Here is a 16,109-nt window from a genome sequence, read left to right on the forward strand (position 1 = left end):
GCCTAGAACCCACTGTATTCCAATATGACAGCACCCTGGGACTCCCTTTCGAAGATTACAGGCCATGTATTTTGTAAAATGTTTCTTGATTTGGTTTGCCTGGAGTTTCTTCCTGATTAGATTCAGGTTTTGCATTTGGGATGGGAGGATTTATAAAGGGAGTAAGATCTGAGTCTGGGAGATTGGGACAGTCACAAAAAGGGAGAAGGGCAGTGCTACCAATATAAGGAGAACAAGACCATTTGGTGGGGACTGGACAGCTTGGATACTTGAGTGTGAACTCAAAGAGAAAATTCACCTGGTGTGGACACAGCGGGTGTTAAATACATTCTGAGCTAACATTTTAGAAAGAGGAAGGACCCTGTTCCCAGTAGATTTATTCTCCCCAGTTATTCTGAGTGTGGAGTGTGTTATAAGTAATTGCTTCTCTGCAGGGCCCGCTGGGCTCAGCAGTTTACATGCATTCTCTCACTTAACCCTTCAGCAACCTGAGGGATGGGCAACGTTTTCCTTGTTTTACAGGTAGGGAATCTGAGGCCCAAAGAGCGCAAGCAACTTGCCCAGTATCACACAGCCCTTTAGAGACATAGTCTCGGTCAAGGCCCACACGCTTTCCATTCTGCTGTGCTGCTTCAAACCCATTAAAGGGTTTTCTCCACAATCAGCCCTCGCTTTGCTTTCCTCAAAACAAGACGTGAATGAAGACTCCAGCTCTATTTTCCACTCATGTCAGTGATTGATACTTGATTAATGCTCAGGATTGCTGTCATCTAGAGCATAATTTTCACAGATGCGAAGACCAATTTTGTTGTTACTGAGGCAGAAAGATCTATTTCTTCATGAGTTAGCAAACAGATTTGGAGGAACCAATAACCACCCGGGTGTTTCACTGGCTAGTTCTAGAAGGAAGCTTTGCCACATTTGGCATTATTAGCATTTACAGCTGGTGGGCTAGAAGGCCAAGGGTCAGAAAACCCTCTGTGGTCTTGTGTGGCCACAGCATGTGACACTAAGCACAGCCATCAGGCTCTAATGTGAAATGACCATAGCTGCCTTCACAGTGCAGCCCTGAGGGGGACGTGCAACCTTGAAGAGATGGCCTTGGTGACTGAACTAATGTGATGGTGATAATTAGAGTAGCACATCTATCTCCTTACCCAACCAAGAATTCCCATTGAGAAGACTTGCTTGTCAGAACTGTTTAGCAAGACTGCTGCCTGACTCTCTCAGATGTAGCAGAAGGAGTACTGGGTTCAGATCCTGACTTTGTGTGACAAGCTGCCTAACCTGAGTTTCTGGCAGTAAAAACGGTGGGCCAAGTGCAGTTCCCCAGCGCAAATATGCAGTCATTCTTGGTTTTTTCTCTTCTCTCTCCCTTATTGTCTGTCCATTTTCCTTCTCCGGCTCCACTTTGGTCTCCTCTTCTGTTGTTCCCCTCTCTGACTCCGTTAGTAAGAATAAGAGCTACCGTTTTATGCCAAAATATAAATCACATGCAGAGGTTGGGAGGCCTGGTCTGACAACTCCCCACACATCTCTGCTCAGAAAAGTAAAGAGACCCATCAGTGCTGGTTTGGGAGATGGGAGGAAGAAACAGGAAAACTGGATGAATGGACATGAGAACCCAAGGTGGAAAGGGAAAGGGGGGGGTGCTGACGCATCGTGGGGATTGCAACTAATGTTTAACTTTTTGAATGGAAAAATGGAATTTTTGAATGGAAAAAAATTAATATTCGTGGAAAGCTTGTTTTATATCAAAAGAAAAATATCTGTGATATAATAATAAACAGAAGATGAAAAAATTGAAGTATAGACTAGAAACTGCAGACAAAAGTGAATAATATTTATATGTCAGCCTTGCCAGCCCAATACCCAGCATGTTGCCTGGTAACTGCTCAAAAAATATTTAAATGATTGTTATCAAATGAAAACATTAAGTAAGCTATACATAAAAATGCACAAGTTGAGTGATATAAAATATATCAAAATGTTAAAAAAAAAATTCTAGTTTAGAAAGCAATGAGTTTGGCCTTGGGAGGTTTGGCTGCCCTAAAGGAGCACTCACTCCATAATTTCAGCTGGGAAGATTCGGGCTGGAAGTCTGGTGGGCGTATGTGTTGAGACAGGGAGAGACAAGGTTCTGGACACTGGAAGATATCCACTAGGGGTAGCTGTAGGATCATGAGCCAGTGACCTGTTTTTTAGTCTGGGAGTTGGAGGGTGAGTTGATGGACCAGCGAGGGGTCTTTATTCATTCAAAATTTGTTTTCTTGCAAGTATGAATATGGAAAAAAATAGTCTGAGCACTTAGATGAGTGGTTGTGAATATGAAATAGGTTAATTATGTCAGCACTTAAAGTAGTGCGTGTCCCAGGTGAAGCCCTCAGCGGGTGGTAGCCATTTTTTGTAGTGTTTAAGGGCATGGACTGTGGAGCCAGATTGCCTTGGTCCAAATTCCAGCTCCAACATTTCTAGTTGTATGGCCTTGGGGAAGTTACTTTACTTCTCCGTGTCTCAGTTTCCTCATCTGTAAAATGGGCATAATTATAATGCCTGCATACTACCAACAGAATAATAATATCTACATTAATAGGGTTGTGAGAATTAAATGAATTCATATAATAAAAAGTGCCTGGCATATATTAAGTGCGTATATTAAATGTAAGAATTATTACTTGCTGTATTGAGAAGAAATGTCAAGGAGAAATTTGCCAGGTATAGCCCAGCATATTTTTCCTCATATCCAGGTATATCTGTCCTCAACAAAGAGGCTGATAATCTTCCTTTTTGAGTACAACTTCTTTATTTATTTATTTTTGTATGCACAAATGTTTTCTTTCTTTTTTTGTTTGTTTTTGGTAAAGATATACTTAACAAAACATACACCAATTCAACAATTTCTACATGTATAATTCAGTGACAATTAGAATTCTTCAGGTTGTGCCACCTTTCTTGATATCCTTTTCCAACTTATTTCACCATCATCAATACAAACTCATTGCCCCCTAAGCTTCTTATCTAACTTTGCTGGTTGCTATTGTCAGTTTAATCACATAGATAATTCTTTAAAAGAACACAATGCTCAAGACAGATATTCTTTTCTAATTAACTTAAACTATTGCTTGGTTGGGAGCCCTGGTGGCACAGTGGTTAAGTGCTCGGCTGCTAACCAAAAGGTTGGTGGTTTAAACACACCAGCTGTTTTGCAGGAAAAAGATGTAGCAGTCTGCTTCCAAAAAGATTATAGCCTTGGAATCCCTATGGGGCAGTTCTACTATGTCCTATAGGGTCACCGTGAGTCGGAATTGACCCTATGGCAACGGGTTTATTGCTTGGTTTAAAGATGACTTCAGAGGATACTTTCAGTTTAAGATTTAAAGATGTCCTCAGGGCAGTAGTTTTGGGAAGTCTGGATTCCACGAGAATTTGAAGTTCTGTTCCACATCCCCCCTTCCCTAACCCTTTTGATCAGGATTCTTCTATAGAGTCTTTGATCAAAATGTTCAGTAATGGTAGCCAGGCACCACCCAGTTCTTCTGGTCTCATGGCAGAGGTGGCAGTTGTTCGTGGAGGCAATTAGACACACATTCCAGTTTGTCCTCCAATTTCTGACCCTCCTCGCTCTGCTGCTTCGGGCAAATAGAGTTCGATTGTTAAACCTTGAATGACTGCTGGCAAGTTTTTAATACCCCAGGCACTACACGAGGCTAATAATCTTGATATCAGATTACAGGCTGCATTTAAAGGCTAGCTCACTGTACCAGCTAAAGTTGAGCATCTCCATTGTAAGCCCCACACATGGGGCAGAAAATACTACTGCTTCTGAAGTTCTAGTTCTTCAAAGGAGATGGTTGGGTCTCTTTGCCTTCTTCCCACACCAAACTTCAACCATGACATTCTGCATGGAGTTGTGTACGACATTGTAGCGTTTGAACAAGGATCTGACGCTCACAATCCCTCAGCCCCACATGCCTGAATTGCTGAAGACTTCTAGCTGGCCAGCCCGTCACCCCTTTTGCCCCAATTCTGCTCATCTTCTACACAGTAAGTGAAAGATCTGCCTCTGACTCCACTTTCACCACAGAGGCATCTATCTCATTACTGATGCTGCCATCAGAAAAGAACATCAAATTCAAATGGGTCAAAATCAAACACCATCTGTAACATGTTGAAATCAAAGCCTGTAAAATGTTGTAGGGAGGAGGGTATGACCTGGTTCTTCAGTAAAGGAAAAAACTAAGGCTTTATTTTTTGTGGGGGACTTTCCACTGGCCCCGTGCTCTGGCTGAAGTTCAATGTGGAAAGGAGGAAAATGGCCATTTAGGGTCATTTGAGTTGGATTCAGATTAGTCCTAATACATAAGACCTTCCTGGGCTCTATTCCTATACTCAGAGGAGGCCTCGCAGTGTGATAGTATTAACATTTAGAGCTGAATGTTGTCCCCACTCTGCCTGGTCCAGCTGTGTGAACTTGAACCTGTCAGGTCAATTTTCTAGGTCATAATGTCCTTATTAGTCCATGGAGGAAGTGGGATTCATAATGAAGTGACCTTTGACTGAGCACCTGCCGTGTGTACATAACCTTGTCTTACTCAACCTTTCAACAAGCCACAAAGGTAGGTGCTGCTGTCCCCATTTCAGAGACTGGAAACCTGAAAGAAGTTAAGGGACCCCACATTTTTCTGTTATGTGACCCTGAATCTTTAACCCTTAAATCATTGGTTTTCAACCTAGCCGCACAGGCTAATCACTTGGGGGAACTTCGGGTTAGAGGTTTAACATCTCTGGCAGTTGGACCTGGGTCCTGATATTCTGTAAGAGATGATTCCCCGGGTGATTCCAATGTATTCCCAGTGTTGAGAATCCCAGCTCTAAATGTTCTGTGGGTCTCTGCTGTTCTAAAAGCTACAGTGAGTGCACATTTTGTCTGTGGCAATTGTTAAACTCCTCAGCCTGGAGTCCTGGGCCTTCCACTCACCCCTTTTCTCACTTCCAACTCACCCAACCAGTGCCTCTCTCTTGCAGTTTCGCATCTTGCGATCAGCTGCCCCTGGAACCTGTGCCGGATAGACTGGCCAGCATGGTGCTATGTGCCCTCTGCTAGTGATGCTTTCTGGCCCTGGTAGAGTCATCATTCTTAACGCAGGGATTGTCTACACCAGGCTTTTTGAAGTGTCATCTCAACCCATTAGTGGGTCATGAAATCAATACAGCAGTGCATTTTTTAAAGAAATAGAACAGAGGAAAAAAGAAGCTAGAGTGGATCACATAGTAAGGAAAAGCAATGTGCTGTGAAATTTCTGTGTTTTGGAGATGTGTGTGTGTGTATGCATGTATGTGCACATATACACATACATATATGCATATACTTATATACCTAAATATACTGGGTTGCCATGCCTAGTACGTATATTTTTGTACTGTGAGCTGCAGATAAAAATGTTCAAACTGCCCTACACTGGCACATATTTATCGTTGCTTTTAGAGCCTGGGACAGAATTTTCCTCCTCCAAACCCATAGCCTATTAGAGCGAGAATAGACCTTAGAGTTCACTTAGTCCACTAGCCAGGCAGCTGCATGAGGACCCTCATGGCGAACATGTCAAAAATGCCCATTCTTTTGGCCCAGCCCTGGGCATTATAACTCATTTGGTCCAGGAAAGTGGATTTAACTGATTCTGAGTTTTACGAACCACTGATGTAACCTACTTTTTTCACTCAGTATAGATGCTTGGAAACATTGACTGGCATGCCCAAGGTTACATGGCTTACCGGCAGCAGAGCTGGGATTCTCCTCCCTTGACCTCCTCCCTTTTACCATTGCGTAGGTCTCCAGAGGAGGCCTGATCAGTGGTTCTGACCAGGACTGCAGTGTAAAATTCCCTGGAGAGGTTTTTTGCTTATTTTAAATATTTTTTTGTGCGCGTGTGTTTTCAGTGAAGGTTTACACAGCCGTTTAGGTTCCCGTTCAACAGTTTGCTCACAAGTTGTTCAGTGACACTGGTTACATTCTTTACAATGCGTGAACACGTGAACATTCTCATTATTTCTGTTATGGTGGTTCTGTTTCCATTCATCTACTTTCCCTGCCCCCTTATGTTCTCATCACTGTTTTAAAGTAATTGTTGACTGTTTGGTCTCATATAGGTGATTTTTTTTAAAAGAACTCTATACTTATGGGTGGTATTGATTATTTTTTGACCAGAAGAGTTTTTAAAAAGTGTAGATCTTGGAACAGAATAGTAGTAATGGTTGCACAGAAAGGAGGCCTGGTGGCATAGTAATTAAAGTGCTCGGCTGCTAACCAAAGAAAGGTCGGCAGTTCAAACCCACCAGCCGCTCAGTGACAGAAAGATGTGGCAACCTGCCCCCGTAAAGATTACAGCCTAGGAGTCTCTATGGGGCAGTTCTACTCAGACCTGCTGGGTCGCTATGAGTCGGAATCCACTCGACAGAACTCAGCAACAAATGGTTGTACAACGTAATGAACATAATCAATGTCGCTGAATTATACACGTAAAAATTGTTAAGTCGGCAAATGTTTTGTCAGATATATTTTTACCACAATAAACACTCCCCAAAAAAGGGTGGCTCCTCTAGCCCAGCCCCGAACCAATTAAGTTACATTCTAGGGGGTAGGCATGAATTCCTGGACTTACTGGGAGTGCTTCTCAGACTTTAACGTGCATACAGATCTCCTGAGAATTCTGTTAAAATGCAGGTTCTGCTTCAGTAGGTCTAGGATGGGGTCTGAGATTCTGCATTTCTAACAGACTCTCAGTTGATGGTTCTGCTGCGGGCCTGGGACCACATTTTGTATAGCAGGCCCTTAAGATATGGTCTCATGGTCCCAAAAAGCCTGCAGACTTCTACATCTCTGCCAGCATCTCCCTTGCCTTCCTCAGTTTATACTCTCTGGATATGCATTTGATTACCCTTCAGTAGTGATTTCCCACTGCTCATCAAAAGTCAGCCTTCCCACTCACATTTTAAATATCTGGACAGCAGTGACCTTGGTTCCAAATTCCTCACCTTTCCCCTTCCCAATGCATCTACCTAGTACTGTGTTCTTCTTACATACAAACAAAACAAAACCAGTTGCCGTCCAGTTGACTCCAACCCATGTGACCCCATGTGTGTCAGAGTAGAACTGTGGACCATAGAGTTTTCAACGGTTGATTTTTCAGAAGTAGATTGCCAGGTCTTTCTTCTGTGGCACCTCTCAGTGGACTCAAACCTCCAACCTTTCAGTGAGCAGCCAAATGTGTTGACTGTTTGCACCATCCAGGGACTCCTCTTCTTATACAAAGTCCCTGATAAAGGTAGCAAATGTCATGACCAGCTCTGGTTTACTCCATCCACCCAGCAAATAGTTATGGCACAGCTATTGAGCAGACACGAAAGTAAACCAGACCCACAGCCTTTCCTGAAGGACCTTGCTGTCTTGTAGAGGCAGTAAGACAAGTGCATAAGTTGCTATAACTCATGCCTTGTGAGAAACATGGATACTGTGTGGAGGAGTTAAGAGCATGGAGCCAGATTGCCTGGTTTCAAATCCCAGGTCTGCTACTTAATAGCTGTGTGGCCTTGGACAAATTACTGAATCTCAGTTTCCCTCAGCATAAATAGGAATAAGAATAGTACCTAATTCATAGGGTTACTGTGAAGATTAAACGAATTAACACATTAAGTCCGGGCACACATGGTAAGCCCTATGTTAGTGCTAGTATTATTTAAGTATAGGAGAAGAGAATTGAAAACAGCGTCTTGGCATTTCTGCTAGATCTTGAAGTATTCATCGCATTTGGATATCCAGAGATTGGAGGAAGGGCATTCGTGGTGGTGGGAAGAGCAAGGGTAAAGGCACAGAGGCAGACGTACAAGAGCAAAGAGGGGTAGGAGTTTAGCTTGACTGATGCTGCAATGCCCAAGCAGAGCTGTAGGTAAGAGGCTTAGAAAGTCAAACTGAAGAGCTCAGATTTTATTCTGGAAGCAATAAAGAGCTAGTCCTTGAAGATCTTTTAAACATACCTTTTAATATGAAGGTTGCACAGTGTTTTGTTGCTATGAGCAGATCATAATAAGCCTCACCTCTATTAGGTTTTTACCATTATTTTCTTCATCTTTCCCCATGCCCACTTCATGGCATGGATACAGGCTTCTCTCATTGTCTGGGTACACACTTAAAGCAATTAGGTGACCTTGGACTGGATCATCAGAAGGGTCACATAGAATCTGTTTAATCATCAGAGCTCAAAGCCCTGAGTCTCTAGGCCACTCTTGGCCAGTAGAGTCTTGTCACCTCCTAGACACAGAATTCTTAAAAGACAACACTCTCAATTAAGAGCCTTGAGCAGGAACCTGCTGCACTAACACTGTTCTTTTTCTTTTCTTCCCCCCTAATTTTTAACCCTAGAAGGGGTTGTTTTTGTTGTCATCATTAACTACTGTCCCAACTCATAGTGACCTTATGTATAACGGGATGAAATATTGCTTGGCCCCGCGCTGTCTTCATGATCATTAGTATGTTTGAGTCCATCATTGCGGCTGTTATGTCAGTCCATCTCATTGAGGATTTCTGTTGTTTTTGTTGACCCTCTTTATCAACCATGATGGCTTTTTCTAGTGATTGGTCTTTCCTGATGACATGTCCAAAGTAAGTATGCTAAAGTCTTGTCATCCTCACTTCTAAGGAGCATTCTGGTTGTTTCTTTTAAGACCGATTGTTCGTTCTGGCAATCCACAGTCTATTCAGTATTCTTCACCAACACCACAGTTTGAATGCATCAATTCTTCTTCCGTCTTCCATTTTTCATTATTCAGCTTCTTCATGCATATGAAGTGATTTAAAAAGAACATGGCTTGGGTCAGGCACGCTATAGTCATTAAAGTGACATCTTTACTTTTTAAATCAAATAGTAGGCTATGTGCAAACTCACTCACAGATACACACACACAGGCATATACACAGGTTAGTAGGCAGCATATGGAGCTGCAGGCTACTATGACCTCGGAGCAAGTTTACCTAACTTCTCTATGCAGCCAGGGTGAGGAATTCATCTGTAACACGAGGATCATAAGAGCACTCACTTCACTGGGTTGTGAGGATTAACTTAGTACAAGTAAAGCAGTTAGAACTGCACCTGGCACATGGTAAGTAATCAATAAACATTAGCTGTTATTATTACGGGAAACACTGGTGGCGTAGTGGTTAAGTGCTATGGCTGCTAACCAAAGGGTCGGCAGTTCAAATCCTCCAGGCACTCCTTAGAAACTCTATGGGGCAGTTCTATTCTGTCCTGTAGGGTCACTATGAGTCAGAATCGATTCGACAGCACTGGGTTTTGGTTTGGGTTATTGTTACGATGAAGGAAATTTGAAAAACTTATAGTCTGCACCATTACAATGAGAAAGAAGATGTGATCATCAATTGGGAAAAGAGTAAAAGAATTAGCATTATATGTGAAAATCTTTGGCAATAAATTTGAAAACCTAGAGGAAATGGAGAATATCCTAGCAAAATATAAGCGATCAGAATTGACCAAAAAGAGGCAAAGCACCTGAATAGACCAGTAGCCATAGAATACATTTAAAAGTTTATTAAAGAGATACCATGTTTTAAAGACCTTTACAGTCTTAGAACAGAGTTCTATCTAGGCTTCAAAGAACAGGTATATCCTTTGTTATTCAAACTATTTCAGACCATAAAATAAGATGAAAATTTTCCTCAGTTCATTTTATGAAGCCAACATGACCTGAATACTCAAACTGAACAAGTACATGTATCTTCCATCTCCAAAGCTTTGAGGGAAAAGATGACCCTCACAGAGAAAGTCCGTGGGTGGCACAAATAGTTAAGCACTCGACTACTAACTGAAAGGTTGGCAGTTCGAACCCACCCAGAGGCACCTTGGAAGACGGGCCTGATGATCTGCTTCTAAAAGATTTTTTTTTTTTTTTTTTTTAAAATACAGCCTTGAAAACCCTCTTGAGCAGCTCTACTGTTCACACGTGGGGTCTCCCTGAGTCAGAATCGACTCCGTGGCAACTAACAGCAAGCAGAGAAAGAGAGGGAAGAAAGTCAGACTCAGTGTGTACAATGCGTTTGCTTTAGAGCAGTGAGTCTCACCCAGGGAACACAAGGCCCTCACTACCAGAGATCCTGATTTAATTAGATCCTGATTTAATTAGTTTTCGGAAAGGCCTTGACATAAATATGTTACTGGGTGGAAACCCCAGGTTCTTGCTCAGTATGACTTGTATTGACCAGTAAACAAGAGATAAGGTGGGAGAACAGGAAAGGCACCTTTATTTCGTTGTACAAGGAAAAGGAGTCAGCCAGAGCTGTCGCTGCCAAGACTGCTCGCCAAGGTCAGGCAGGCAAGTTATTTTTAAAAGGGTTTACAAGCAGGGAGTTCATACAACTTACATCAGCAACATTCTTAATCATACTTCGAAGGTGCAATGGGGTTTACATATAACCTCCAAGCAAAAGCAGGATTCAAATGCAAGGCTGGGGGGCAGGGAAAGCCCAGCAAAGGAAACAGGATTTTTCAGTACAACACTGTGGGGCTCTGTCTCAGATGTTTCAGTCTCCACAGAACTGTTGTTATCTGTTGTCAAGTTCCCCCAACTCATGGTGGCCCCATGCACAGTAGAATGAAATGCTGCCTGGTCCTGTGCCATTCCTATGATTGGTTGTGGATCAGATCATTGTGATCCATAGTGTTTTCCTTGGCTGATTTTCAGAGCTATTGCCAGGCCTTTCTTCCTAATCTTTCTTAGTCTGGAAGCTCTGCTGACAGCTGCTCAGGATCATAGCAAGACGCAAGCCTCCCCTGACAGATGGGTGCTAGCTGCGCGTGAGGTGCATGGGCCAGGAATCAAAACCCATGTCTTCCTACCACTGAACCACCGATGTTTCACACAGAACCACTGCTTTAAGGTAAATGGAAATTCCGTAAACCTGGTTTACAGTTCCAGAGCATCCCAGCACAACAGCAGTTCGAGGGGAGACTTTGTATCAAACCTTTGACATGATCAGAGCTGTAAGAGGTGGTCTTTGGCCACAGTCTTGCCAAGTTTCCCATCACAGCTTGAAGGGGTTCCACAAAGCTCGTGTCCTGTCTCCAGAGACCAAAGACCTAGCCAGGAAGAAGACCACTCATTTTTAAGTTACAAGCAAGCAACCTTGCTGACTGCAAAGGCAGGCCAGGAAAACCCATGGAGAGTTTTAATCTGTAGAATCCAATGGGATTTTAATGACAGACCTGCTTATGATTGTGCTGCAAGGTAATTAAGTACACATGGTAAGCAGTTCATATAAATAATTAATTAGCAATGTGTACACACAGTCAATACACAAAGCCTCCTCCGTCATCCTTCCCCCAGTTCTTATATTTGGCATTAGTAGGGACAGGTCTGTTACCACTCACTGCCAAAGCCTCATCACACAGTCCTGGGAATCTCCACAGGAGAGGGAGGGATATGCTGGACCCTATTTCTCCAGGAGTCAGGGTTCGCTAACCAGGGACTCTGGAGTCCCCTGCCAGCACCCATCCTCCTCAGAACCCAAGACTGTGTGAGCTTTACCATCTATCTTCAGCCCCAGTGTTAGCTATAAATATAGTTTCTATTCTCTGTTTCATTAAATAATAGTAATAATAACAGTATGGAAACTTATGAAATTCTTACCATAAAACAATATAAAAAAATAAATGAGTAGATTGTTGGCTTAGGTTCAGTTTCAGGAGCAACGTAAAATTGTATTCCTGTGTACACCATACTACCTCCTACCCACAGCAAAATAACTAGCAAAAAATCTCACTGGGTCCTCAGAGTCACTACATCATTAAACAAAGTGAAAGAATAGAAGAAAAAATACTTGTTACCTGTTGTCAGTTGAGTAGGGAGTGATGTTGAAATGGTATGATGTCTGATGCTTGCTTTCCTATATTCCCTCTAAAGAACAGTTGTTGCTATTGTTAGGTGCCATTGAGTCATTTTCAACTCATAGCGACCCCATTTGACACAGTAGAACTGCCCCACAGAGTTTTCTTGGCAGTAATCTTTATGGAAGCAGATCTATAGGTCTTTCTCTCGTGAAGCCACTGGGTGGGTTCGAACCACTAACCTTTCATTTAGCAGCGAAACACTTACCACTTTCGCCACCAGGACTCCTTAAAGAACAATTGTGGAGAAGAATAGATGAAACAGGATTGACAAAATATTAATTGTCGAAACTGGATGTTGGGTACATGTGCGTTAGTTGTACTATTCTTTTTGTGTATATCTGAAAATTTCCATAAGAAAATAAAAGAACACAAAAGAGAGACAACATGTTGGTACAGATCAGCTTCCATGAGCCCAGGATTGATGGAAGGTCCTGGAATGTAAAATACTGGGAGAACACCCCAAAAGAGGGACTGGAGCCTTGGCACAGATAGGCTTCCACAGGCTGCTTGTAGTTGGCAGTGTTGATAAAAATGCTTACCCTTGTGACTGGCTCATAGCAAGTGCTTTATAAAAGGTAAAAAAATGTAGCCAGCAAATATTATCATTATTGTTTTAGGTACATTTTTGTAGACTAGGACATGGGGACCTTAGTAGAAAAGAGGCTGAGGTATTTAATTTGGAACAGTTTTAGCCCCAGGTGAGAACACACAGAGGAGGGGTGAATCTTTGTTTCCACAGAATAAATTTGCCAGCTCTAATAGTCACCTTTCCAAGGTAATGCTTACAATGTCATGCAGCACATCAGGAAGAGAGAGCATAAATATAGAAACTAGAAAATTCCAGAGTTGATGGAGAAATCCCATCATGGTGCATCGAAGGATGTTCTAATATGTATTCTCTCTTTAATAGCTCCATCACCCTCTTGCTTTGTCTCATTTTCTTTCTCTCTTGTCCTTTCACTGTCATTCTCACTCTCATCGCTTAATCACTTTGTCTAATTTGGAAGACTTAAGATGTCTTCCTCTTGGAGAGCCCAGTGATGTTCATATATCAACATTCAGGAATCACTCTTATTTACTGTTCAACCCCATCTTACAGAAAACTCCAAAGCCAGTACAAGTCATGGCTTTTAAAAAATATAAAAGGCGACTCTGAGGGCTGTTAAATAAAGCCTCACATCCGCCACAATCCAGATTCTCAACTGCAGGTTGGAAATGGTGGGAATGGCTGGTGCACGCTTGAATTAAATGTTAACCAGAGATTACTGATGGTCTACTTAATCTGCGAAGGATTACCTTGACAGGAATTGGGCTGGTTCTCCTGATTTTTGTCCAACTCTGAAATTTTTGAGTGATGGCAGATTGGTGGTCCACCAGCCGCAGCAGCTGCCTCAGACTCTGGGCTCACTGAGAAGCAATCTGAGAAAGGATTTGGGGTTTTGTTTTGTTTGCTGGTTTGGGTTTTTGTTTTTAGCACTTACTGGCTGAGAATCCCTTACGTGTGTTTAGGGCTTCATGGTATAGAAAGCACATTTATTTTTGGATCATCTAATTTGATGCTCCCAGCAGCACAGCGAGGCAGGCTGGCCAGGGGTCAACAACCCTTTTTTACAGATGAGGAAAGTAACACACAGAATTCAGTGATTTGCCAGGGTTGAAAAATTAGTCAGCGGTAGAGCTACAGCTAAATTCTTACATTCCTTGCCATTGGGAGCATTTACAATCCAGAAAGGAAGACAAGACCATGCACCAGATACTGTCTTAAACACACAACATCTAGCACTTAGCTGGGGCTCAAAAGGACCAGATGGATGGATGGACGGACTGACGGATGAACAGGTGAACAGATGGATGGTTGGATAGTTGAACAAATGGCTTTGAGCTCCTAGAAGTCAGAAAGTGGGTCTTATTGACCTTTGCACCCCTGGTGCCCACCACAGTGCTTTGGCATATAAAACCCATTCAATAAATACTTGTTGAATGAATAACGCAGTTATGTATGCACGCACTTTTGCAGCAAGACACACAAGAGTTTATAAAGAAGGTAAATTTCGGAGCTATAGAAGGGACTAACAAATACAGTGTGAGTGTAGCTATTACTATTGATCAGCACACACTGTTCACCACATTGCAAAGTAAAAAAAAAAAAAAAAAAAAACTCCCATTCATTCTCTTATTCATTCAACAGATATTACCGAGTATCTGCTAAATACTTGGTTCTATTCTAGGTATGGTGATGCAGCAGTGAACAAGAACAGAAAAGTCCCTGTTCCTATGGAAATCGCCTTCTATTTGGAGGTGGCGGATAATAAGCAACTAAGTAAACAATATAGTAGTGCTAAGAAAGAAGAACGAGGCCAGCACGGGCAACGAGAGTGATGATATAGGAGTTGCTATTTTTGCCACGATGGTCTCTCTGACACAATGACATCTAAACAGAGACCAAACAGAAATGGCAGGGGTAAGTCACGAGGTTTTCTAAGGGAAGAGCCTTCTAGGCTGAAGAAACAGCATTGAGACAGGAACGTGCTTGGCAGGTTTGAGGAACAGTGAGGAGCCCAGTTGGACTGAAGGGGAGTAAATGAGGCAGAGAGTTATAGGAGATGAAACGGTTTTGAGCAGAAGAGGGATGGCCTCTCCCCAGGCCTTCCTTCTTCCCTGGTTCTCACCAGCTATTGCCCACTGCGGGTGCAGTGGTTAAGCATTCAGCTGCTAACCAAGAGATCGGTGTTCAAATACACCAGACGCTCCTTGAAAATCCTTTGGGGCAGTTCTACTCTGTCCTATAGGGTTCAGTCGGAATTGACTGGAGAGCAATGGTTTGTTTGTTTGTTTGTTTGGAAACCAGCTGCTAGTGAGATGCTGCAGGAGACGGATAAGGCAGGCTTAGGGTGACCCTAGCCCCACCCAACACAGGCTCCATTTTCCTTGGTATTTACCTACAAATACCCACCTACAGGGCAAATGGGCATTTGGTTTGGCAAGACCTCAGCAGCCATCACTGGGTGGTAAGGGCCTTGGAGGTTGTCTTAGTTACCTAGTGCTACCATAACAGAAATACCACAATTGGATGGCTTTAACAAAGAGAAATTTATTCTCTCACAGTCTAATACATTACAAATCCAAATTCAGGGCATCTGCTCCAGGGGAAGGCTTCATCTCTCTGTCGGCCTTCTCATCAATGTTCCCCCGGAAGGAGCTTCTACACGCAGGGACCCCAGGTCTAAAGGACACGCTCTACTCCTGGTACATCTTTCTTGGTGGTATGAGGTCCCCAACTCTCTGCTTGCTTCCTGTTCCTTTTATCTTTTGAGAGATAAAAGGTGGTACAGGCCACACCCTGGGGAAACTCCTTTTTGGATCAGGCAGGTGACCTGAGTAATCTTTTTAACCACAGGCAGAGATAATGATTTTAACACATAGGAAAATCACAAAATGGAGGACAGTTACACATGGCCTAACCAAGTTGACACATATTTTGGGGGGATACAATTCAATCCATTACAGAGGTTGAGCCCCAAGCTGCTAAATCAACCTATAGATTCATTTCAGCTGTATTCTCAAATAGCTGGCCACCTAGTCCTAAAAGATATCTCAAGGAACAGATTCCATAATCTGTCCTTATAAGTTTGAAATCCATACTTTGGTTTTGGCTTTTTTGCTTGTTTTTAGAAAGAGTAGGAGGTAATGTAGAAGTTAAGGGAACACTTTTTTTTTTAAATAGACTTTTTTTAGGGCTGTTTTAGATTTACAGAAAAATTAAGAAGACATTGCAGAGGGTTTCCATATACCCTATACCCAGTTTCCCCTATTGTTAACATCTTACATTAGTCTGGCACATTTGTTACAATTATTGAACCAATACTGATACACTATTATTTACTAAAGTCCATAGTTTATTCAGATTTCCTTAGTTTTACCTAATGTCTTTTTCCGTCCCATTTAGTTGTCATGTTTCCTTAGACTCTTCTTGGCTCTGATTCTCAGACTTTCCCTGCTTTTGATGTTCTTGGCAGTTTCAAGGAGTGCTGGTTAGGTATTTTGGAGGATGCCTCTATGTTGAAATTTGTCTGATATATTTCTCACGATTAGACTGGGGTAATGGGTTTTGGGGGAGGAAGACCACAGAGGTAAAGTGCCATTTTCATCACATCA

General features: G+C 42.4%; 1 protein-coding gene across 7 annotated transcripts in view; it reads left to right on the forward strand.

Annotated features, from left to right (window-relative positions):
* The window catches only part of ATXN7L1 (ataxin 7 like 1), a 287,096-nt gene that overhangs the window by 148,101 nt on the left and 122,886 nt on the right, over positions 1-16,109 (forward strand). The window contains exon 1 of one of the 7 annotated variants that reach the window (XM_064289862.1): positions 10,805-10,945. The exons of the other annotated variants lie outside the window; for them this stretch is intronic. The gene's annotated coding sequence lies outside the window, so the exon portion shown is untranslated. Of the gene's footprint in view, positions 1-10,804; positions 10,946-16,109 lie in introns of those variants that run through there. 7 annotated transcript variants of the gene reach the window in all.

Source organism: Loxodonta africana, chromosome 8, assembly GCF_030014295.1.
Source record: "Loxodonta africana isolate mLoxAfr1 chromosome 8, mLoxAfr1.hap2, whole genome shotgun sequence".
NCBI classification, from domain to species: Eukaryota; Metazoa; Chordata; class Mammalia; order Proboscidea; family Elephantidae; genus Loxodonta; species Loxodonta africana.